This window comes from Oncorhynchus mykiss, chromosome 11, assembly GCF_057628025.1.
Source record: "Oncorhynchus mykiss isolate SJ-2025 chromosome 11, ASM5762802v1, whole genome shotgun sequence".
Lineage (NCBI taxonomy): Eukaryota > Metazoa > Chordata > Actinopteri > Salmoniformes > Salmonidae > Oncorhynchus > Oncorhynchus mykiss.
In genome coordinates this window covers 61,932,340-61,956,241 of record NC_143032.1, presented here as the reverse complement: position 1 = coordinate 61,956,241, position 23,902 = coordinate 61,932,340, and the positions used below count along the sequence as shown (strand labels likewise).

General features: G+C 44.6%; 1 protein-coding gene across 7 annotated transcripts in view; it reads right to left on the bottom strand.

Moving 5' to 3' along the window:
- wscd2 (WSC domain sialate O sulfotransferase 2) overlaps window positions 1-8,721 on the bottom strand; it is a 158,610-nt gene extending 149,889 nt beyond the window's left edge. For 3 of the 7 annotated variants that reach the window (XM_021621664.3, XM_036935965.2, XM_090190805.1), the window contains exons 1-2: window positions 8,197-8,721; window positions 7,827-7,843 (exon numbers count right to left, since the gene is read on the bottom strand). The gene's annotated coding sequence lies outside the window, so the exon portion shown is untranslated. Of the gene's footprint in view, window positions 1-7,826; window positions 7,942-8,196 lie in introns of all 7 variants that reach the window. The other 4 variants (XM_021621665.3, XM_090190802.1, XM_090190806.1 and 1 more) reach the window with 2 other exon arrangements.
- Between the last annotated feature and the right edge of the window lie 15,181 nt (window positions 8,722-23,902).

Genomic DNA, 23,902 nt, shown 5'->3' with positions numbered 1-23,902 from the left:
CTGTTATTGTAGGTCAGCAATTACAGTTGGCTGATACTCTAATCCCTATGACTGGCCGTATCTCAAGGTCAGCCATTGACTACATAATGGACTATTCTTTCTCTCTTTTTCCCCTCCCTCTCTAATTCTCTAGTGTCCACACTCTTTCTCTCCGTCACACACATACACACACCCCCCCCCCCCCCCACACACACACCCCCACACCCACACACACCCACACCTACACACAAGGGGAGAGTAGAGTAGTGTTAGATGTAGAGTTATTATTGATGAGGGAATCACGTGATTAGGCCTTGGGAAGGTTCTTCTACAGTGGCCAACGATCAGACCTAATCAGCCATTTTGGGTTAATAACCATGTGTGTGTCAGGGAAGAGCTTAATAGCATATGCGTTATCTACTTCAACTCTGCCAACTGAGAAGACCTGGTATCAACCTTTCAAAACCAGTTGATTGATAGATGATGTGAATGCTGGATATGATGAGCATACAGGTACTGGCCTGTTCTGTTGACTTCCTCTGCAATACAATAAATAAATGACTGACAAAGCCAACTGAATACATTTAAATCATCAAAACACAACATCAATTCAAGTTCAAGGATACAATAAGGACCGAGGGTATGACGGTATGAGCCCGCTGTTGATAACCACATTACAGTATATAAACAAGCCACCTCTAAACACAACCGGCATTATAGAGTGTATTCACACACTGACTAGCAATGTTACAGTAATGACCTTGGCTAATGACGGGACTGATGACAAGTCATCTCCTTGTTTCTGTGACGGTGCTGATAGTGGCCTGCCCTTTCTATGGCGTCCCGCAGTCATCCATGGCCATTGGGACGCCTTTAACACAGCTGAATCATCATCCTTCCTCCTCGGTGGGCAGACCCCACAGCTAATGGCCAGGCAGACACCGATTGTGGTTGCCGAATTTTCCATAACAACATGTTAACAGTGACAGACTCTACAGCGTGCAGGGAAACACACTGGTGATTCACTGACAGCTGCATCCCAGCATGCTGAACCCCCCAGCCACCCACACACACACCAGTACCAGCCCACCACCACCTTCCTAAAACTGTACACAGGGTGCCTTGCTCTATGTGCTGTCTGCTGGAGGAGGCCCATCGGAGGAGTATTACTCTAAGTGGACAGGCCTGGGTTCACATCCTTCCGAGAGGAACATCTGTCCACAGGCTGGCTCTTAAAACTCCTCAAGAATAACAACATCAGCATAAACAAAACATGAAAGTGTTCGATGAGGATGAAGTGAATGGAATGCATAACAGCGACATACACACAAACACATGTAACTATATAAGCACGCACACACACCCACACTCGTGCACACACACAATGTCAATGTTATACCCAATTAGGACATCATCTTTATACTTAAGTCTCATATTTGAGGGCTTTCCCATAGTCTGGCCTTTCTCCACACAATGTTAATATACCATTTTCAGGCAGTTATTACTTGAGTATTATTTACAGAAAAATCGCACTGTTACAGAATATCCCGGTCTGAGCAAAAAATCTGTCTGAGATATGAACACAGCAAAGCCAACCCTCCTTGGGCCTTCCCAGGAACTGATCAAAGAGTCTTGCAGATAATCCCCACTCCAAAATCATCTTGTCCTTTAAGGAAATATTAGCAGAAAAATAGAGCATTTTCCTCTGTGCCACAAAGGAGAACATGAAACATATAGTCATACTTACTTATACTAGAAACAATCACAGAGCTGTAAGTGTACGTATATGTTTCTGTCATTTCCCTCAGAAAAACATATGACTGAGCCATCACTATATACATATAAGTCCTGTGTCTCACTGTTTATAGAGGTCATAGATGAGACAATGCCTAATTAACCTGTCTGAATTTGGAGGCTTTATATTGTTTGCATTGAGCTGATGGGCGTGTATCATTCACTGTTCTTTACTTCAACCCCTGATTCAACTCCTTATAACTGACAGGTCAGAGATCTGCTGTTCTGTCTGTCTATGATTATTCCTTGTCTGAAACATTCAGCCTTCTTCTGCTCCAAAACAGCATTTGACAATGAGTACAGAAAACCATCAACTCCCTCTGTCTAATGTACAATTTCACTGAGACACTGCACTGACGAAGCCCAGGGAACAGTGAGGAGCCATTGTCCACATGCCAGAGCTTAAGCACTCAACACTGATTCTCAGTTTTTTATAGCCAGGCTATTTCTGTATACACTCTAATGAGAATCTTGGCATCCATTCATGATGATGAAATATCGATAGCGAGAGCACATCATCAAACATACATACAGTAAAGTACAGTGCCTCCCCATAAAGCAGCAGGGTTCAGAGGGCTTCAATGCTATGACAAGCTCAGACATGGATGTTCTCCTTCAAGTCAGCTCCCCTGGTTATCTTCACAGACCAGAGCCACTGGTTCCAATCCATGAGGAGTCGCTGAGAGGTCAACAAGAGGATAAATAGATAAGGAAGCAACATAAATGCTGAAGAAATTCAAAGCCTTCATCACTGTGATTCTGGACACTGTGCTGCTCTGGTCATGGCTCTGCAGAGGGCTGCATATCTGAGAGGCTTTAAAGTGCTCCATTGGGCTGGGTGCTAAGCCTGCTAGCAATAAACCCCTTTGAAATACTACAGGTAACTGTCGAAATAAAGGAAACACTGACATAAAGTGTCTTAATAGGGCGTTGGGCACCACGAGCCACCTGAACAGCTTCAATGCACCTTGGCATAGATTCTACAAGTGTCTGGAACTCTATTGGAGGAATGCGACACCATTCTTCCATGAGAAATTTGGTGTTTTGTTGATGGTGGTGGAAAAAACTGTCTCAGGTGCCGCTCCAGAATTTCCCAAAAGTGTTAAATTGGGTTGAGATCTGGTGACTGAGACACACCCTTTAAGCACCCTATGATTCTTTGAGAGCCCTCTTTCAAAGTCACTGGGATCTCTTCTTCTAGCCATGGTAGCCAAAACAATGGGAAACTGGGAGTTTTTATACATGACCCAAAGCATGATGCGTAATTAATTCAGGGACTACACCTGTGTGGAATTTACTAAAGTGGTTCCTTTTTTTGGGCAGTTACCTTTATTTACATACTGTATTTTGAAAAAGTGTTCTTTGAAAGATTCTTGTAAGGTTGACAGGAATGAGCACCCACAACGAACGTGTCAGCTGCCCTGGTGTATAATTGGAATGAATGAATTCTCAGTATTCTCCTGAGAATGCTGAGAATTCAATCGTTTTGATAAGAACGAATGGGTAGTACTACAAAATACTGTACCATGCATCAGTTTTCCCCATGGTTAGATTTAACATTCCAATAACAGTCATTGAGAGCACCTGGCTGCCTCTTGTTCCAAGCTAACTGTGAGGGGGCTAGAGGAACATTATTTAGATATCCAGTTGCTGCTTGGCACAGCCTCACTCAGAATTGAATCCCCCTTGAGCGTTCATGTCACTAGCCTAGTCTGTCAGCTACAGTAAAGATAATGATGTTTTTTTAAATGTACGTAAAGTGTGAAGTATTTTGTTTGTAATGTATTTTTGGTTATATGTTGGACCCCAGTAAGACTAGCTGTCGTCGTTGGCGTCGACTAATGGGGATGCTAATAAATCAAATCAAAATGTAATTTCTCAAAATGTGTGACTTATAATTAATCCATCTGATTTAAAAGTAGAAGGTGTTGACACTTATATAATACACTGCTCAAAAAAATAAAGGGAACACTTAAACAACACAATGTAACTCCAAGTCAATCACACTTTTGTGAAATCAAACTGTCCACTTAGGAAGCAACACTGATTGACAATAAATTTCACATTCTGTTGTGCAAATGGAATAGACAACAGGTGGAAATTATAGGCATTTAGCAAGACACCCCCAATAAAGGAGTGGTTCTGCAGGTGGGGACCACAGACCACTTCTCAGTTCCTATGCTTCCTGGCTGATGTTTTGGTCACTTTTGAATGCTGGTGGTGCTTTCTACAACCCACACAAGTGGCTCAGTTAGTGCAGCTCATCCAGGATGGCACATCAATGCGAGCTGTGGCAAGAAGGTTTGCTGTGTCTGTCAGCGTAGTCACGAGCATGGAGGCGCTACCAGGAGACAGCTCAGTACATCAGGAGACGCGGAGGAGGCCGTAGGAGGGCAACAACCCAGCAGCAGGACCGCTACCTCCGCCTTTGTGCAAGGAGGAGCAGGAGGAGCACTGCCAGAGCCCTGCAAAATGACCTCCAGCAGGCCACAAATGTGCATGTGCCTGCTCAAATGGTCAGAAACAGACTCCATGAGGGTGGTATGAGGGCCCGACGTCCACAGGTGGGGGTTGTGCTTACAGCCCAACACCGTGCAGGATGTTTGGCATTTGCCAGAGAACAACAAGATTGGAAAATTCGCCACTGGCGCCCTGTGCTCTTCACAGATGAAAGCAGGTTCACACTGAGCACATGTGACAGACGTGACAGTCTGGAGACGCCGTGGAGAACGTTCTGCTGCCTGCAACATCCTCCAGCATGACCGGTTTGGTGGTGGGTCAGTCATGGTGTGGGGTGGCATTTCTTTGGGGGGCCGCACAGCCCTCCATGTGCTCGCCAGAGGTAGCCTGACTGCCATTAGGTACCGAGATGAGATCCTCAGACCCCTTGTGAGACCATATGCTGGTGTGGTTGGCCCTGGGTTCCTCCTAATGCAAGAGCCACCTCATGTGGCTGGAGTGTGTCAGCAGATCCTGTAAGAGTTAGGCATTGATGCTATGGACTGGCCCGCCCGCCCGCCTCATTTTGACTTGTTTTAAGGACATTACATCAAAGTTGGATCAGCCTGTAGTGTGGTTTTCCACTTTAATTTTGAGTGTGACTCCAAATCCAGACCTCCATGGGTTGACAAATTTGATTTCCATTGATCATTTTTGTGTGATTTTGTTGTCAGCACATTCAACTATGTAAATAAAAAAGTATTTAATAAGAATATTTCATTCATTCAGATCTAGGATGTGTTATTTTAGTGTTCCCTTTATTTTTTTTGAGCAGTGTACATACAACCTGCCATTAATAGCGGGTACTGGGTTTTATACCCTTTTATCTCGAGAGCGTGATGACAACGGGTATTTCCATGGAAAAGGACCCATGAGGAACAAATGTCAAATGAAAGCTAAGACTCTATATTTTTGGGAAATGAAGGCATAGATACATTTTTCAACCATTTTCCATCTTAAAAATTAGACATACATAAGTAAAGGCTTTGATTTATGGATGGAAAAGAGGTCTTAAAAAACATCAACAAGAAAAAGTCTTAAAGGGTATCAGAAATACATCAAAAGGCAATAATGTTGACGTAAACACCCCTGTCAACTAATACCAACACTTATATTTAGTTTTGGAGATATTGTTTACCTTCTGTAAGTTTAAGAAATATTGCCTCCAAAAAATTCTCATTTGTCATGAGCGACGATAATGAAAGTTCACAGAGGCAACATGTAAAGATAGACCTACCAATTAGTTATAGTGATTTTACAAAAAATGTCACACGACCAACACCGGACGTCCATAGACGTTGAAAAGTCGTTGAAATTTGGTCAGTCCACTCTGGCCTTCATGTTGACGTCCACAGATGGACTGGAATGGACCAAATCTGAACCTATCATAGACATATGTTTCCCAAGTTTAGATAGTACAGTACAATACAGTACATTGAGTAGAGTACAGTGCAATACAGTACATTGAGTAGAGTACAGTGCAATACAGTATATTGAGTAGAGCACAGTACAATGAAGGACAGTAAAGAAAAGTATAGTATAGTACAGTATATTGTACTGTATTCTGTACTGAACTATACTCTAGTTTACTGTACTGTACTGCACTGTACTAAACTCTACTCTGCATTGCTGTGCTGTATTCTACTGTGCTGTGCTGTATTCTACTGTGCCCTGCAATTCTCAGCTGTGATGTCCAAACTTGTGAAACAGAGAATGACATTCATATCCATAATTATGCATTTCTGTGTTGTACAGATCAGGGACCCATAATGTAATTTTGTTAACGGGTGTAAATTCACCCCACTTACTGTAGTTCAATAAACAAACTCAAGGTGCCATGTCATAGCTGACACCCCTATCTTTCTGCAGAGTGTTTGGAAAACGTGGTTACATAAAACCCTGAGGGGGATTTTACTGTAATTACATTTCCCAAGTAATGTATCCTTGTGCATAGAGTATCCTTGTGCATAGAGTCTCCTTGTGCATAGAGTATCCTTGTGCATAGAGTCTCCTTGTGCATAGAGTATCCTTGTGCATAGAGTATCCTTGTGCATAGAGTTGTATGGTTTGTTAAACTTTCAAATCAATGGTTTTTGTTTGTCATACATTTATGTTACCGTGGAATTGCCCATAGGCTACTGTACAATGGCAACAGTCCTAGCATTAATAACTGGGCATTTCAAGGCCTTGTTGTCATTTTACAGACTTGAGATATTGCTATTCTGTTATTCTGACCCAAGAAAGCTATTAAATGTGGGAATGTTTGCTTACCTCCAGTCCTTACTGAATAAATATGCTTCTGGAGAGCACCTGCTGACAGATGATGATGCTTCATGATAAATACCACTGAATATCACTTCAGTCAATTGCCCCATTACTGAGCTGCCACAAAGGAGAATAAATCTACAAACATATATCTAAGCATTTCATTAGCTCTAGTAACAGAACAACAGAGGGTGAAGGAAGTGAAAGAAGAAAGTCAGGAAGGCAGAGAGACAGGCAGGTCTCCTCTGCTCTCTGATGTGGATCTGCAAATCATTATGCTAGTTAAACATTAGCATGAGGGCTCTAAAGAAAGTCCAGCTACTTCACACTTTGGGTCAAGTGAGAGTGGCGATGTGTTGATTCAAGGCCCCAGGATATTTACATAAAGCCAGCCCTCCATAACAGGCAGGGGAATAATTACATGCAGCCTAGCTGAGCCACTGACTCGGCATGATGGCACACGCTGGGATGAGTTGGCTACTGGTGGAGACTAGGGCGCTCTCACATTTCCATTAGCACTTAAATAATCCAAATAAACCCTGCATGTATCACAAGGTGTTGTTGTGAGATCCACACTGTGTTCAGTGCTGGCAGTCACAAATTAAACAAATTGATCTTATTTGAGGTTGAGGTGAATCAGATAGATAGCATCACATACCAGTCCAAAATCAAATAACTTGCTAATGGGACTATTGTTTTACCCTCTTTCTGGGACTATTGTTATGACCTCTTTGTAATATATGTAGAACATATGCAAGAAAACGAATTAAATAAAACTATTCTTGCGTTTAGAGTCTGTTAAAATCAATAAAGCAGGCATCCTGGTCCGGTGATGGTAGGCCCATCTGTTATGTTTTCCATGTCAGCTCAGTGATAATGACTCTTTCCACCATTAACTACCAGTGATCATTTGTTTTTTACAATTTTTATTTAGTTTCCCATCAGCTGACGCCAATGGCGACAGCTAGTTATACTGGGGTCCGACACGTAACGGAAAAGACATTGCAAACAAAAGACTTTACAATTGACGTACATTAAGATGTAGTGTGTGTGTGTGTGTGTGTGTGTGTGTGTGTGTGTGTGTGCGTGTGTGTGTGTGTGTGTGTGTGTGTGTGTGTGTGTGTGTGTGTGTGTGTGCATGCATCTATCAGTTACACATACATGTAAGTACATGTAGTAAACACAACAAGTAGGTCTCTCACCACAACCTTCAGCAGGCTGCAAAAATAAGGGTCTACTTTTAATAAGCTATAGGCTGTAGGCTACATTCTGATGTTTGTATTACTTACATTTATGTCAGAGCCCACTGCAGCATACATAAAGATCCAAGGGGAGAGAAGAGGACCAATGATGAGTAGTGAACAAGTTGTATCACTGCATGGGGTTTGCTGAAATTACACTACACTGTCTGAAAGTCAACAATTGTGATGGGGGCACATTTCTCAGATATTATACTGTAGAAACCAGCTGATAGAACCAGATTTGATACATTAGAAATCTGCTGATAGACGTTATAGAGTACAATACATTTACATGTAAATGTTTATCTGCTTATAGAAAACGCCCATAATAGCCTACAATTTCATATCTGGCAAAAAATTATAATTGTTTGACAACTTTCATTTAAATAAATAAAATGTGATAAGGAGCATAACCTACCTCAAATAGGAGTCATAAGAGAGTAATCCAAGGGAGAGTCGAATACAATCCGTTACCGCATATACGGAAATATTTGTCTGAACCTAATGGAAAGACGCAACTCTGAAATAAGAATCGGTCTGATACAGCTCTCATTCACAATCTTGGCTCCTCACAAAATGAAGAGTATAGATCCAGTGGTAGTCTAAATGTTGCGATAGGGTTTCTAATTTATGTATTCACCATAACGTCCGTGCGTCTGTCCTCTGTCACTGCGATTCTCAATCCCGTTACAAACCAATCTCTGTCTAGTTCAATACAGCATTCTGTGGATGCTGCCACAAGCTTATTTACAAGGACAGAATAAGGCAGAATAGCATATGGTCCTTGAAGCAAACTCAATTATGTTGATGACGGTACGCAGGAGACGATCATTTCCGTACCCCGTAATCTGCTGTTAGGTCAAAGTCGGTATGATGCAGCGAGCGTGTCACGGTGAGGCGACTTGTCTCTCTGTGTCCAGAGTGCCTGTCAAACAGCCCTGCGGGTCGTGCACACCACAGCGGTAACCTGCGCTCTGCGCTCCACACAGGCCGACAGCACTGCCTACTGTATTTAAAGAGACACAGCATAAAAGACGCGCAACCAAGGGCGCAGTGACTGTGGATTTCCATATATGAAACATTATAAACCATATAGGCCACCCTACACGTCAAACGAATCATGGTACATTTATCCTACAGTTTGAGCTATGTATGTACGTTTGTGTCTTGAATGAATTATATGGGGCAGGGGCAGGTCTGAGCATGGTCACCTTGACAAGATGACAGATTAGCTTCGAATATGTAATGTCACAACAATGCACCAAAACATTCTACCTCTAATTCTGTTCTCATGAAAACAAGATTAAGTTCTCTAACATGGAATCTCTACAGTTTACAGCAGTTGGCTTGAGAATCATACTAGCCTATTGAAAGTCTCTCGCTTGCTCTCTCTCTCTTTCTCTCTCCCTATTTCTTTCTCTCTCCTTTATTTATTTCTCTCTCTCCTTCTTTCTCTCTCTCTTCATCTACTTACACATTGAGGGGTGTTGCTGCCTTGAACCACAATGTTCACATTTTTACTTCTGTTGAATTGAGTTTTTTTCACCCACTCTCATCTGTCTCCATAATTTCAGTCATGTGGCCCTGACTATAAATTGGATGTATTGGATAGAGCAGATACCTTCACTGCTGTTCATCTCATTTGAAGAAGCCTACACAGAGCACCACACAATCCTTGCCTCCGCCTTCTCAAATCCATGTCCAGCTGTTCAGCTGCTGCATGCTTAACCGGCACACACAAGGATCTCTTAACTTAATGGCTAGAGCTATCATATGCTCTGCTCAGAAACAAATCTTCCTCGAGTGTAAAACACTCTCGCTGATCACAGTGTGATCAGTCTCCCACTGCAAATGATGACATTGGAATCAATAGCACAGAAACAGCATTAAGCAGGCTTCTAAAGGCCAGCATGCACCCCCCCCCCCCCCCCCCCAAACACATAATGAAAAACAGACACAGACACTCACAGAACCAAAACATAAGTCCAATGAAATACCCCCTGAGCCAATAAGACCAGGTAAGCAGAAATTCAGGCACTCCATGCACACGAGTCATCCACAATACATGAAAATTAAAACAAATAGCTTGTGTAAGCAAACCTGTTTGTTAATCAGAGCTGAGCTGAGTAATGCAAAGTATGAATATTCTATGCTCTAAAAATATCTCAAAACATTTTCACTAGTTTTAGACATCAAAAATCACACTTCTCTAATAGAAATATGACACGTTTTCCATGTAACCGACGCATACAGTAAAAATGTCTCGGTAGTTGAATAGTTAACCCAAGACCATCGCTGGACAATGAAATTGTTGAAATTGAGCTTAAAGAGCATTCCACTTCACAGCACATCAACAGTCAACACATTGCTCTCGTGTCACGACTTCCGCCGAAGTCGGTACCTCTCCTTATATGGGCAGCGTTCGGCGGTCGACGTCACCGGTCTTCTAGCCATCGCCGATCCGATTTCATTTTTTATTAATTTTTTATTTTTAATTTTACCCCTTTTTCTCCCCAATTTCGTGGTAACCCGGACACTGCTAGGCCAATTGTGCGTCGCCCCACGGACCTCCCGGTCGCGGCCGGTTACGACAGAGCCTGGGCGCGAACCCAGAGTCTCTGGTGGCACAGCTGGCGCTGCACCCGGGAGGCCCTCACCTTTCATTTTCCATTTGTTTTGTCTTGTTTTCCCACACACCTGGTTTACATGCCCTCATTACGTGACGTGTATATAACCCTCTGTTCCCCCCATGTCTGTGTGTGGAATTGTTTGTTGTAAAGTGTATGTGCATTTCTAACCGGTTTGCGACGGGTTATTTTAACCCGTATTTTGTTGTTTCTGGGTGCAGTTTGTTTTGCCTAAATAAAATGCTCCGGTGGTCACCTATGTCTGCTTTCCTGCGCCTGACTTCCCTGCAGCCAGTTACGCACCTCTTACAACTTGTTACTGTTCAGTAGTCAAGTGTGATCAAATACACATCATTTAGTGGGGTGTGGGGCCAAACAAAGTAGATGTAAAAGAAATAGAGCCTGCACATTTACATATGGAATTGTTTTAAGATGGTCAAACCATGAATCATTTAGATATTTGATTTGGACTTTTTGGACCCATTTAGGTATCCGCCAAAAATAAAAAACAATATTTGATAAAATATTGAATTTGGCCTTTACTACTATAGCCCATAGAAATGCATTGAATAACAAACACATTCAAAGATGGAAAAAAATACAGTCAAAACATGAATTGTAAGGAATAAGGTTTTGAAGGTTTTTTTACATGAATTGTAAGGAATAACGTTTTGAAGTTTTTTTTGACATGAATTGTAAGGAATAAGGTTTTGAAGTTTTTCGACCGATTGTCGAATGTGTCACGACTCCTATCGAAGGTGGCTCCCCTTCCCGTTCGGGTGGCGCTCGGCGGTCGTCGTCACCGGCCTACTAGCTTCCACTGATCTTTTCCTCCCCCTCCTTGTCTGTTTATTAGTTACACCTGTTGTTAATTAGGCTTATTAGTTGGGCTTTATTAGCCAGCCGGCCAGCCTGTTGGGTGTGCGGGATTGTTTTATGTGTACTCATTGTACACGCCTGTATGTCACGGTTGTTCGTGTACGTGAGTTGTTTTTGGGACTGTTTAGTTCCCCTGTGTTTTGGGGCATTTGTTTTGAGTGGTGTCTGTTTTCACCTGGTTGGTGAATAAAGACGTAGCGCTACTCTGAACTCTCGGTCTTCTGCGTCTGACTCCTTCCTCCACTACACCCCGGGCATTACAGAATACCGCACCTGGTAAATATGGAGTCAGCAGGAGCAGCTGCCAACCCCCTCCCATCGATGGAGGAACGTGTCCTCCACCACACCACCGTCCTCCATCGGATCGGATCCACCATGGACCAAATGATGGAGAGAATGGACCGATGGGAGAGAAGTGGTCTCCTCTCTCCACCTTCGGCTTCCCCAGCTCAGGATTCCCTTCTCCTCTCTCCCCATCCCCCGGCTCCAGCGCTCTCCGTCTTGCGCTCCCGAGGGATTATGATGGAGCGGCGGCGGGGTGTCAGGGGTTCTTACTCCAACTAGAACTGTACCTGGCGACCGTGAGACCGACTCCCCCGGGAGCGGAGAGGGTGAGTGTCCTCGTCTCTTGCCTGACGGGTCGTGCTCTGGAGTGGGCAAACGTGGTCTGGAATGGCCCAGACTCAGCGAAGGAGCACTACTCGGAATTCACTACTCGGGAGAGCGACTGTTCCACCTTAGGCAGGAGAAGAGGAGCGCCCAGGATTACGCGCTGGAGTTCCGGACCTTGGCCCCTGGGTCTGAGTGGAACGAAAGGGCCCTTATAGACCACTACCGGTGTAGTCTCCGGGAGGACGTCCGCAGGGAGCTAGCGTGTCGGCACACCGCTCTCTCCCAAGATTAACTAATTGACATGTCTATCCGGCTGGACAATCTGCTGGCTGCCCGCGGGTGTTTGGAGAGGGTCCTGTGCGTTCCACCACCCAGCACCCCCGCTCCCATTCCGATGGAGTTGGGAGGAGCCGTGCCGAGGGGTACCGGAGGAGGAGGCTCCCCCTGCACCAGCTGTGGTCGGAGAGGACACACGGCAGATCGGTGCTGGGGGGGCTCATCTGGGAGTCGAGATGGCAGGCGGAACGCTTCTCGGTCACCCCAGGTGAGTCAGCACCAAACTCACCCAGAACCCCCTGTTGGTCACATGTTTGTCTTGATTTTTTTCCTTGATTTTTTTCCCCTCTTCCCAGCATAAGGCGCTAGTCGATTCAGGTGCAGCTGGGAACTTTATGGATCGCGGACTAACCATCAAGCTGGGTGTTCCGCTTGTGCTGATAGATTCTCCCTTTCCCGTGCACTCCCTAGATAGCCGGCCATTAGGGACAGGGTTGGTCAGGGAGGCCACAGTTCCACTGGACATGGTGACGCAGGGGAATCATAGGGAGCGTATAAGTCTCTTTATTATCGATTCGCCTGCGTTTCCAGTGGTGCTGGGGATTCCCTGGCTGGCTCGGCACAATCCTAAGATTTCGTGGAGACAGGGGGTTCTCCAGGGGTGGTCAGAGGAGTGTTCTGGAAGGTGTCTGGGAGTTTCCATCTGTGCCACGTCGGTGGAGAGTCCAGACCAGGGTTCCCCGGTGCGCATCCTCCCCGAATATGCCGATTTGGCAATCACTTTCAGTAAAAAGACAGCGACTAAATTACCACCTCATCGACCGGGAGGGGATTGTGCGATAGATCTCCAGGTAAACACTGCGCTTCCCAAGAGTCACGTGACCCATTCTCCCAGGAGGAGACGTTGGCTATGGAGACATATGTCACGGAGTCTCTGGGACAGGGGTACATTCGGCCCTCCATCTCACCCGTCTCCTCGAGTTACTTTTTTGTGAACAAAAAGGAGGGAGGTCTGCATCCGTGCATTGATTATAGAGGTCTAAATGCCATCACAGTGGGGTTTAGTTACCCACTACCTCTCATCGCTACAGCGGTGGAATCATTTCACGGAGCACAGTTCTTCACAAAACTGGATCTCAAGAGCGCGTATAGTCTGGTACGTATTTGGGATGGAGACGAGTGGAAAACCGTGTTTAGTACCACATCGGGCCACTATGAGTACCTCGTCATGACGTATGGGTTAAAGAATGATCCAGCCATCTTTCAATCCTTTGTAGACGAGATTCTCAGGGACCTGCACGGGCAGGGCGTGGTTGTTTATATCGATGACATTCTGATCTATTCCAAGGTGCTTGGTAGACTCCTGGAGCATGACCTATACGTCAAGGCTGAGAAGTGTGTGTTCTCCAAACGAGCCGTCTCCTTCCTGGGTTATCGCATTTCCACCTAGGGGATGGTGATGGAGTGTGACCGCATTAAGGCTGTGCGTAATTGGCCAACTCCGACCACGGTAAAGGGGGTGCAGCGGTTTTTGGGGTTTGCCAATTACTACTGGAGGTTTATCCGGGGTTTTTGGCCAGGCTCCCATTACCTCACTGCTGAAGGGGGGCCCGGTGCGTTTGCGGTGGTCAGCAGAGGAGGACAGAGCCTTCAATAGGTTGAAGGCGCTGTTCACGGATGCACCCGTGTTGGCGCACCCGGACCCCTCTCTAGCATTCATAGTGGAGGTGGACGCGTCTGAGGCTGGGGTGGGTGCCGTGCTATCACAGCGCTCGGGTATGCCACCAAAACTCCACCCCTGCGCTTTCTTTTCGAGGAAGCTCAGTCCAGCGGAGCGTAACTATGATGTGGGGGACCGGAAGTTGTTAGCGGTGGTCAGGGCTCTGAGAGTGTGGAGACACTGGCTTGAGGGGGCTAAGCACCCCTTTCTCATCTGGACCGACCACCAGAATCTGGAGTATATTCGGGCAGCTAGGAGACTGAACCCACGTCAGGCAAGGTGGGCCATGTTCTTCACCCGATTCCAGTTTACTCTGTCATATAGACCAAGCTCCCAGAACGTAAAGGCTGACGCACTGTCCCACCTTTACGACACGGAGGATCGGTCCACCGAGCCTACTCCCATCCTTCCTGCCTTGAGGCTGATGGCACCAGTGGTATGGGAGGTGGACTCAGACATAGAGCGGGCGTTAAGGGCGGAGCCTGCGCCTCCTCAGTGTCCGGCTGGGCGGAAGTACGTGCCGCTTGGTGTCCGGGACCAACTGATTCGGTGGGCTCACTCCCTACCCTCCTCCGGTCACCCTGGGTTGTCGAGGACAGTGGGGGGCCTCCGGAAGAAGTATTGGTGGCCCACCTTGGCTAGGGACGTTAGGGTTTATGTATTTTCCTGTTCGGTGTGCACCCAGAGTAAGGCTCCTAGGCACCTTCCTAGAGGGAAGTTACAACCCCTCCCTGTTCCACAATGGCCATGGTCTCACCTATCCGTAGATTTCCTGACCGATCTCTCCCCGTCTCAGGGGAACACTACGGTTTTGGTGATTGTGGATCGGTTCTCTAAGTCCTGCCGTCTCCTCCCGTTGCCCGGTCTCCCTACAGCCCTACAGACTGCGGAGGTATTATTCACCCACGTCTTCCGGCACTGCGGGGTGCCGGAGGACATCATCTCTGATCGGGGTCCCCAGTTCACGTCCCGGGTATGGAGGGCGTTCATGGAGCGTCTGGGGGTCTCGGATAGCCTGACCTCCGGTTATCACCCCGAGAGTAATGGGCAGGTGGGGAGAGTGAACCAGGAGGTGGGTAGGTTTCTGCGATCGTATTGCCAGGACCGGCCAGGGGAGTGGGCGAGATACATCCCCTGGGCTGAAATGGCCCAGAACTCACTAAGCCACTCCTCTACCAACATGTCACCATTTCAGTGCGTGTTGGGGTACCAGCCGATCCTGACACCGTGGCATCCGAGTCAGACCGAGGCTCCTGCGGTGGAGGAGTGGGTGCAGCGCTCCAAGGAGACCTTGAGGGCCGTCCAGGAATCCCTCCAACAAGCCAGTGGACGGCAGAAGAGGAGTGCTGACCGCCACTGCAGTGAGGCCCCCGTGTTTGTACCGGGGGACAGGGTCTGGCTCTCGACCCGAAACCTACCCCAAAACCTACAGGTGGGAAAAGGCTACCTAAGTATGGTTCTCAATCAGAGACAACAATTGACAGCTGCCTCTGATTGGGAACCATACCAGGCCAAACACATAGAATGCCCACCCCAACTCACGCCCTGACCAAATCAAAATAGAGACATAAAAAAGGAACTAAGGTCAGGACGTGACAGTGCACCTGTAACTGCCCTCTTGGACATGGTCAAGGAAGGTGTCCGTTTTTCTGGGGGGGACAAATCTGACCTGACAACCATCCGTCTGACAGAAACTCACTACTGAGGGAAAACAGTTTCCATCCTTTACCTCTAAATGTGCGGCCCCTTTCAACTTAATTATGTATAGACTGCACTAATCGTTACTTGTCTTATGTTTATAAATGTGGGTGTGGTGAACTTCAGGTAAAATTGGTGAACTTCCGGGAAAATGAACTGAGCAAGATCCTTGTAGGATCGAAATGCTGTTTGTTTATTTATAAAGGTACAGAATCTAGTCTCAGAGCATTCAACATTATTCTGTACTTAAATCTGACACACTCCATTTAGTGTGATATGTTATGTTTCGTATGTATTCAGTTGTGGATGTCTATCACCCATTTCATATGATATGTTCATAGCAGCAGGAAGTAGTTTGGGGGTGTGGCGATTTTTTTCGTCACCAAGGGGGGCACTGCAGACGGCCATATCGGTTCGCTAGTACAGGACTATTAAAGGCCAGTGCACTAATTTTGTGAATAAATATTTATTTTCATTTTTATTTATTATTAATATATATTTTTATAAAGATTTTTCAGGGGGTACTGCAACACCCTCAGCACCCCTACTTCCAGTGGCTAAGGATATGCTATGAATTATATGTTACATATTTGCAAAACATACAATTTGTTACAAATTTGCAAACGTACTGTGTTATGAATTTGCAAAATACATGATACGTTACAAATTTCTAGCTAAGTGGCTAGGTGCCTAACGTTAGCTAGCTGGCTAACGTTAGCTAGGCTAGGGGTCTACAGTCAATCACGGACTACAAGAAGAAAACCAGCCCAGTCACGGACCAGGATGTCTTGCTCCCAGGCAGACAGATAACTTTTTTGCCCGCTTTGAGGACAATACAGTGCCACTGACACGGCCTGCAACGAAAACATGCGGTCTCTCCTTCACTGCAGCCGAGGTGAGTAAAACATTTAAACGTGTTAACCCTCGCAAGGCTGCAGGCCCAGACGGCATCCCCAGCCGCGCCCTCAGAGCATGCGCAGACCAGCTGGCCGGTGTGTTTACGGACATATTCAATCAATCCCTTTACCAGTCTGCTGTTCCCACATGCTTCAAGAGGGCCACCATTGTTCCTGTTCCCAAGAAAGCTAAGGTAACTGAGCAAAACGACTACCGCCCCGTAGCACTCACTTCCGTCATCATGAAGTGCTTTGAGAGACTAGTCAAGGACCATATCACCTCCACCCTACCTGACACCCTAGACCACATATGTCAGAGTCAAGGCCCGCGGGCCACATCCGGCCCGCAAGAAGGTTTTTTACGGCCCCTGGGATGATCTTGATTTATTATTAGAACCGGCCCGCAGCAAGCCGGCAGCCCGCAGATCTTTTACACGCACCAATACTACATTTCCCACAATGCAAAGGTGACGCACCGAGCAGTAGGCTGCTTCATTTCAATATTTATTGGCACAGCAGTCGTCAGCATCACAGTAAAATTAACTTTCAGATACCCATCAAAAATGGCAAAACGGAAGGTGGATACTGAGAACCGGGGGTTTCAAACAAGGTGGGAGTCGGAGTATATGTTCACGAAGGTAGCTGGAAAACCTGTGTGTCTTCTGTGTGGAGAAAGTGTGGCGGTACTGAAAGAGTATAATCTGAGACGACATTATGAAACGAAACACGCGGACAAAAACAAGAATATGGACATGGAACAAAGGCTACAAAAGGCCAGTTTTATTTTGGCAGAAGAGATCGCTAAATCAGCCCGGCCATTTACGGAGGGGGATTTCATCAAAAACTGCATGATTAAAGTTTGTGACGAAGTTTGCCCAGAAAAAAGGCAACTCTTTTTAAATGTGAGTCTGAGCAGAAACACCATTGCCGAGAGAGTAGACCAGTTGTCCATCAATCTAAAAGAGCAGCTTGTGAAAAAGGGAAAATATTTTATTGCATATTCCTTGGCTGTGGATGAGAGCACCGACATTTCTGACATTGCCCAGTTGTCAATTTTCATCCGCGGAGTGGACTCCAACCTAAGCGTGACAGAGGAGTTTTTGGCTTTACGTCCTATGCATGGCACAACTACGGGGCATGATTTGTATGAAGAGGTGTCAAGATGTGTAAATGAGATGGAGCTGCCTTGGGAAAAACTCGTGGGTTTGACAACCGACGGAGCACCTGCGATGTGTGGACACAGGAGCGGACTGGTGGCGAAGATACGGGAAAAGATGCAAGAGGAAAACGCGACAGGTGAGCTGACAGCTTATCATTGTATCATACACCAGGAAGCGTTGTGCGGTAAAGCCTTGAAAATGGAGCATGTAATGAGCATCATCACGCGCACAGTTAACTTTATCAGAGCCAAAGGTTTGAATCACCGCCAGTTCAAGGCATTTCTGACGGAGTTAGAAACGGAGCATGGTGATTTGCCTTATCACACAGAGGTGCGATGGGTAAGCCAGGGAAAGGTGCTTCAAAGATGTTTCGAGCTTCGTGAGGAGATTTGTCTGTTCTTGGACAGCAAAGGGAAAGACACAACACAACTCCGAGACGAAATGTTTCTGTGTGAAATGGCTTTTCTGTGTGACATTACGAGTCATCTGAATGCAATAAACTTGCAGCTGCAGGGTCGGGATCGTGTCATCTCTGATATGTACAGTACAGTGAAGGCATTTAAAACCAAACTGACTCTGTGGGAGACGCAGATGCGGAAAGAAAATTTGAGCCACTTTCCCAGCTGCCAGACCATGAAAGAGAAGCTCTCTACCAGTGCGTTCCCGAGCACACAGTTGGCTGATAAAATAGGTATGCTTGCCGCTGACTTTCGATGCCGATTTGCTGACTTTGAAGCACAAAAAAGCAGGTTGGAACTGCTCGGTAACCCATTTGCTGTTGACGTGGAAAGCTCACCACCAAACCTCCAAATGGAGTTGATTGACCTCCAATGCAATGATGCACTGAGGGCAAAATATGCGGCAGTGGGTGCTGCGGAGTTCATGTTTGGCAGCACATACCTGTGTGAACAACTGTTTTCTTTGATGAACCTGAACAAAACATCACACAGAAGTCGACTTACTGCTGAACACCTCCACTCAATTCTGAGGATTTCTTCAGCTCAGAGCCTTACCCCGAACATTGATGAACTTGTGGAAAAGATGGGACACCACCAAGTATCACCCTCAACCTCAAACAAGTGAACATTACTGTGCAATCACATATTTAGAGTTTTTACTCAGTTCAAGTTTAAAAGTTAAAATTTAATATTTGTTTTCACTGCATGTTACTTCTCCTTAAACAAAGTGTTGTTTTTGATTAATAGATTTTTGCACTTTATTTTTTTGTATTTCAATCCAATTATATTTTAAAAATATTTCAGTTGAGTGGATGATAGAAAATTGCTATTATTGTTTTTTCTTTGAAGTAAATTTAGCCCACTTTTGCTAAAATAGAAAATATAGTCTACTGATGGTGCCTTGAATACCGGTTTCTTTCATTTAATGTTCATGTTATGGGGATATTTATATAAAGGAAATTTGTCTTTTGTGTCTGTTGAAAATTAAAGATTACTGACAGAGCCATAAGAAAATATTGCTTTATTTATCTGATCATATTGTAATATATTTGTTAGGTTTTCAGTAGGTTCAATTAGGTTCACTAGACTATATGCGTCATTTAAAAATTTTTCAATGAACATTCGAACAGTCCGGCCCTCGTCTTGTAGCTGATTTTTTTATTTGGCCCTCCGTCCATTTGACTTTGACACCCCTGCCCTAGACCCACTCCAATTTGCTTACCGCCCAAATAGGTCCACAGACGATGCAATCTCAATCTCAACCACACTGCACACTGCACACTGCCCTAACCCATCTGGACAAGAGGAATACCTATGTGAGAATGCTGTTCATCGACTACAGCTCGGCATTCAACACCATAGTACCCTCCAAGCTCGTCATCAAGCTCGAGACCCTGGGTCTCGACCCCGCCCTGTGCAACTGGGTACTGGACTTCCTGACGGGCCACCCCCAGGTGGTGAGGGTAGGCAACAACATCTCCACCACGCTGACCCTCAACACTGGGGCCCCACAAGGGTGCGTTCTGAGCCCTCTCCTGTACTCCCTGTTCACCCACGACTGCGTGGCCACGCACGCCTCCAACTCAATCATCTGGTATGGTATCGAGTACAGTATATACATATGAGATGATTATGTAAACAAAGTGGCATAGTTAAAGTGGCTAGTGATACATGTCATAAAGATGCAGTAGATGATATAGAGTACAGTATATACGTATACATATGAGATGAGACATACCCCAAGCGACTTACGGCTGTAATCGCAGCAAAAGGTGGCGCTACAAAGTATTAACTTAAGGGGGCTGAATAATTTTGCACGCCAAATTTTTCAGTTTTTGATTTGTTAAAAAAGTTTGAAATATCCAATAAATGTTGTTCCACTTCATGATTGTGTCCCACTTGTTGTTGATTCTTCACAAAAAAATACAATTTTATATCTTTATGTTTGAAGCCTGAAATGTGGCAAAAGGTCGCAAAGTTCAAGGGGGCCGAATACTTTCGCAAGGCACTGTACCCTACATTATTCATCTCATATGTATACGTATATACTGTACTCTATATCATCTACTGCATCTTTATGACATGTATCACTAGCCACTTTAACTATGCCACTTTGTTTACATACTCATCTCATATGTATATACTGTACTCGATACCATCTACTGTATCTTGCCTATGCTGCTCTGTACCATCACTCATCCATATATCTTTATGTACATATTCTTTATCCCCTTACACTGTGTATAAGACAGTAGTTTTGGAATTGTTAGTTAGATTACTTGTTGGTTATTACTGCATTGTCGGAACTAGAAGCACAAGCATTTCGCTACACTCGCATTAACATCTGCTAACCATATGTGTGTTGTGACAAATAAAATGTACGTGACAAATAAAATTTGATTTGATTTGATTTGGGTTAGGGTTAAGGTTAGGGTTAAGGTTAAGTTTAGGAGTTAGGTTCACTTCTTGGTGCACCCATCCCGTTAGCGGGATCATTTTCGTCAACATCCGCTGAATTGCAGAGCGCCAAATTAAAATTAAATTACTAAAAATATTTATTTTTCATGAAATCACAAGTGCAATATAGCAAAACACAGCTTAGCTTGTTGTTAATCCACCTGGCGTGTCAGATTTCAAAAAAGCTTTACGGCGAAAGCAAACCAAGCGTTTATGTAAGGACATCTCTCTCAGCAGACAAAACATTACAAACAGCTAGCAGCAAAGTAGATTGGTCACGAAAGTCAGAAAAGCAATACAAGTAATCGCTTACCTTTGATGATCTTTGGATGTTTGCTCTCACGAGACTCCCAGTTACACAATAAATGTTTCTTTTGTTCCATAAAGATTATTTTTATATCCAAAATACCTCCATTTGTTTGGCGCGTTATGTTCAGTAATCCACAGGCTCGAGAGGTCACGACGGGGCAGACGAAAATTCCAAATAGTATCCGTAAAGTTCGTAGAAACATGTCAAATGTTTTTTATAATCAATCCTCATGTTGTTTTTACAATAAACAATCAATAATACCGTAGCTTTTTCAATAGGAGAGAGAGATAAAATGTCTGCTCCAAACTGTTGGCGCATGCAAAACTCTGCTGACACCCAGCGATCCACTGACGCGATGTTATCGTTCTCGCTCATTTTTCTAAATAAAAGGCTGGTTGATATCCCTTTAAATGGAGGGAAGGCATGCAATGGAACAGGGAGGTTTCAAAATAAGAGGCACTTCCTAGTTGGATTTTCCTCAGGTTTTCGCCTGCAATACCAGTTCTGTTATACTCACAGACAATATTTTGACAGTTTTGGAAACTTTAGAGGGTTTTCTATCCTAATATGACAATTATATGCATATTCTAGCTTCTGGGCCTGAGAAATAGTTTCATTTGGGTACGTTTTTCATCCAAACATCAAAATACTGCCCCCTACACTCAACAGGTTAAAGGGTTAAGGTTAGGCTTAGGCTTAGGAGAAGGGTTAAGTTTAGGGTTAGGGGAAGGGTTAGCTAACAGGCTAAGTAGTTGCAAAGTTGCTAATTAGCTAAAATACTACATTTATCCATGACGAGATTGAAACTCTCAAACTTTGGGTTGCTAGAAGTTCGTGTTATACACCCACCCATCCACCACGACCAACCACCCTACTTTTGTTTTTTGTTAAGTAAACATCGTTCTCATGTAACCATACCAAATGAAACATATCATACTAATTTGAGTGTCCCGGATTTACTATGTTGCGTTTAGTCTATGAGACCAGGCTGAGGTACGTGGTGGAGCTCATGAGTGTGCGGGCACTATTTCTTTTATACCGACTTGTTCACCCATCTACAAGGAGCAGTCAGTCTGCTGACACGACATAACAGACATGACAGTGCACATTCCAAGCCAAAGCATCATCATCATCTAAGGGTATGCAGGAGGACGATGGTTTCTCCCTGCACTATGGCCCCTGATACTGTCACCACCCATTAACATCACCTAGCTCTGCGGTGACCGGGAAGACTGTGGTTAACATACAGAAAGACCTTGACCTGTCCACTGAGTCCCAGTCAGATTACTCATGCTGAAGCAGACAGGGTCATGCCTCTGTCTCATCTAATGTATGTCAAAAGCCTCTGGGACTCTGGAGTAAAAGGACCAGACACCATCTTGCGTTTATGTGCCTGCTTGTTTGATATGCCAAAGGTAAAGTTTCATTCTGTAAATGTTTTGTCCATCAACAGCACAGGTCACATACTGCAAACCTGGGTTGATCTGCAAGAGGTTGTGAAATGTCATACTGTTAGTTTAATACCTTTACAGGAGATGACCCAGGAAGCGTCCCAAATTGCACCATATTCCCTATAGAGCACTACTTTTGACCAGAGCCCTATAGGCCCTAACCAAAGTAGTGCACTATATAGGAAATAGTTCCATTTGGGATGCAGACCAAGAATGGAGTAAAGGGCTGTGTCTGTCCTCTCCCAGAACTCCTCTTCTTAATGGATGAGGCCATAGAGCCATTGGGAGAGGGCCCTCTAGCCAGAGATAAGGAGCCAGGTCAGGTCAGAGGTCAGGCCCCAATGGCCCACCCATGGATGGTCAGATGGTACCTCATAAGTCAGCAGTCAAAGCATTCAGTCAGTCAGCTGGTTGTGTGTGACCCACAATTTGTCTGCCCCTCCGATACATAGACAGAGGAAAACGACAAAGAATCCATTGTTTAGAAATCTGTTCACTCTAAAATGGGATTAGTGGAAAGGCAGGGTTGGACAGATTTTTGTCTAATGCAATCAATCATATTGTTCAGAGGCCATTACCTCCCCCTTGATTAATTCACGGTTATGTCTGTTCCTATGTCCAGCCTGAGAATTGGGATACAAATGGTCAGGACAGGAGAAATCCTAACATATGCTGTGTATTGGTGTGTTCTATGCTATTCTTTACAGTACTTTGTACTGAAATTGTGGAGATATACACCAAACGTTTTATTATTCAACAGGATTTAAATCAAGATCCACACATGTGGAATAATACATTTGTATTATACACAAGGGGGCACATACCCGGAACACAATGATATAATCAGGGATTTACACGAAAACTTGTTCAACAGTTAATGGCATTTCCATTGGATCACATGGATTTCCAAAGGTTGAGTCATACAGTGCCTTCGGAAAGTATTCAGGCCCCTTCACTTTTTCCACATTTTGTTACGTTACAGCCATATTCTTTCGGTCATCAATCTACACACAATACCCCATAATGACAAAGCAAAAACTGGTTTTTAGAAATGGTTGCATATTTATTTTTTAAAAATACAAAAAAAAATGAATTCAGACCCTTTACTCAGTACTTTGTTGAAGCACCTTTGGCAGCAATTTTTTAAATATATTTTTTATTTAACCTTTATTTAACCTTTATTTAACTAGACAAGTCAGTTATGAACAAATTATTATTTACAATGACGGCCTACCAAAAGGCCGGGGGCCTGGGATAAAAAACAATACAAAAAAAACAGTATACAGTGCCTTGCGAAAGTATTCGGCCCCCTTGAACTTTGCGACCTTTTGCCACATTTCAGGCTTCAAACATAAAGATATAAAACTGTATTTTTTGTGAAGAATCAACAACAAGTGGGACACAATCATGAAGTGGAACGACATTTATTGGATATTTCAAACTTTTTTAACAAATCAAAAACTGAAAAATTGAGCGTGCAAAATTATTCAGCCCCTTTACTTTCAGTGCAGCAAACTCTCTCCAGAAGTTCAGTGAGGATCTCTGAATGATCCAATGTTGACCTAAATGACTAATGAGGA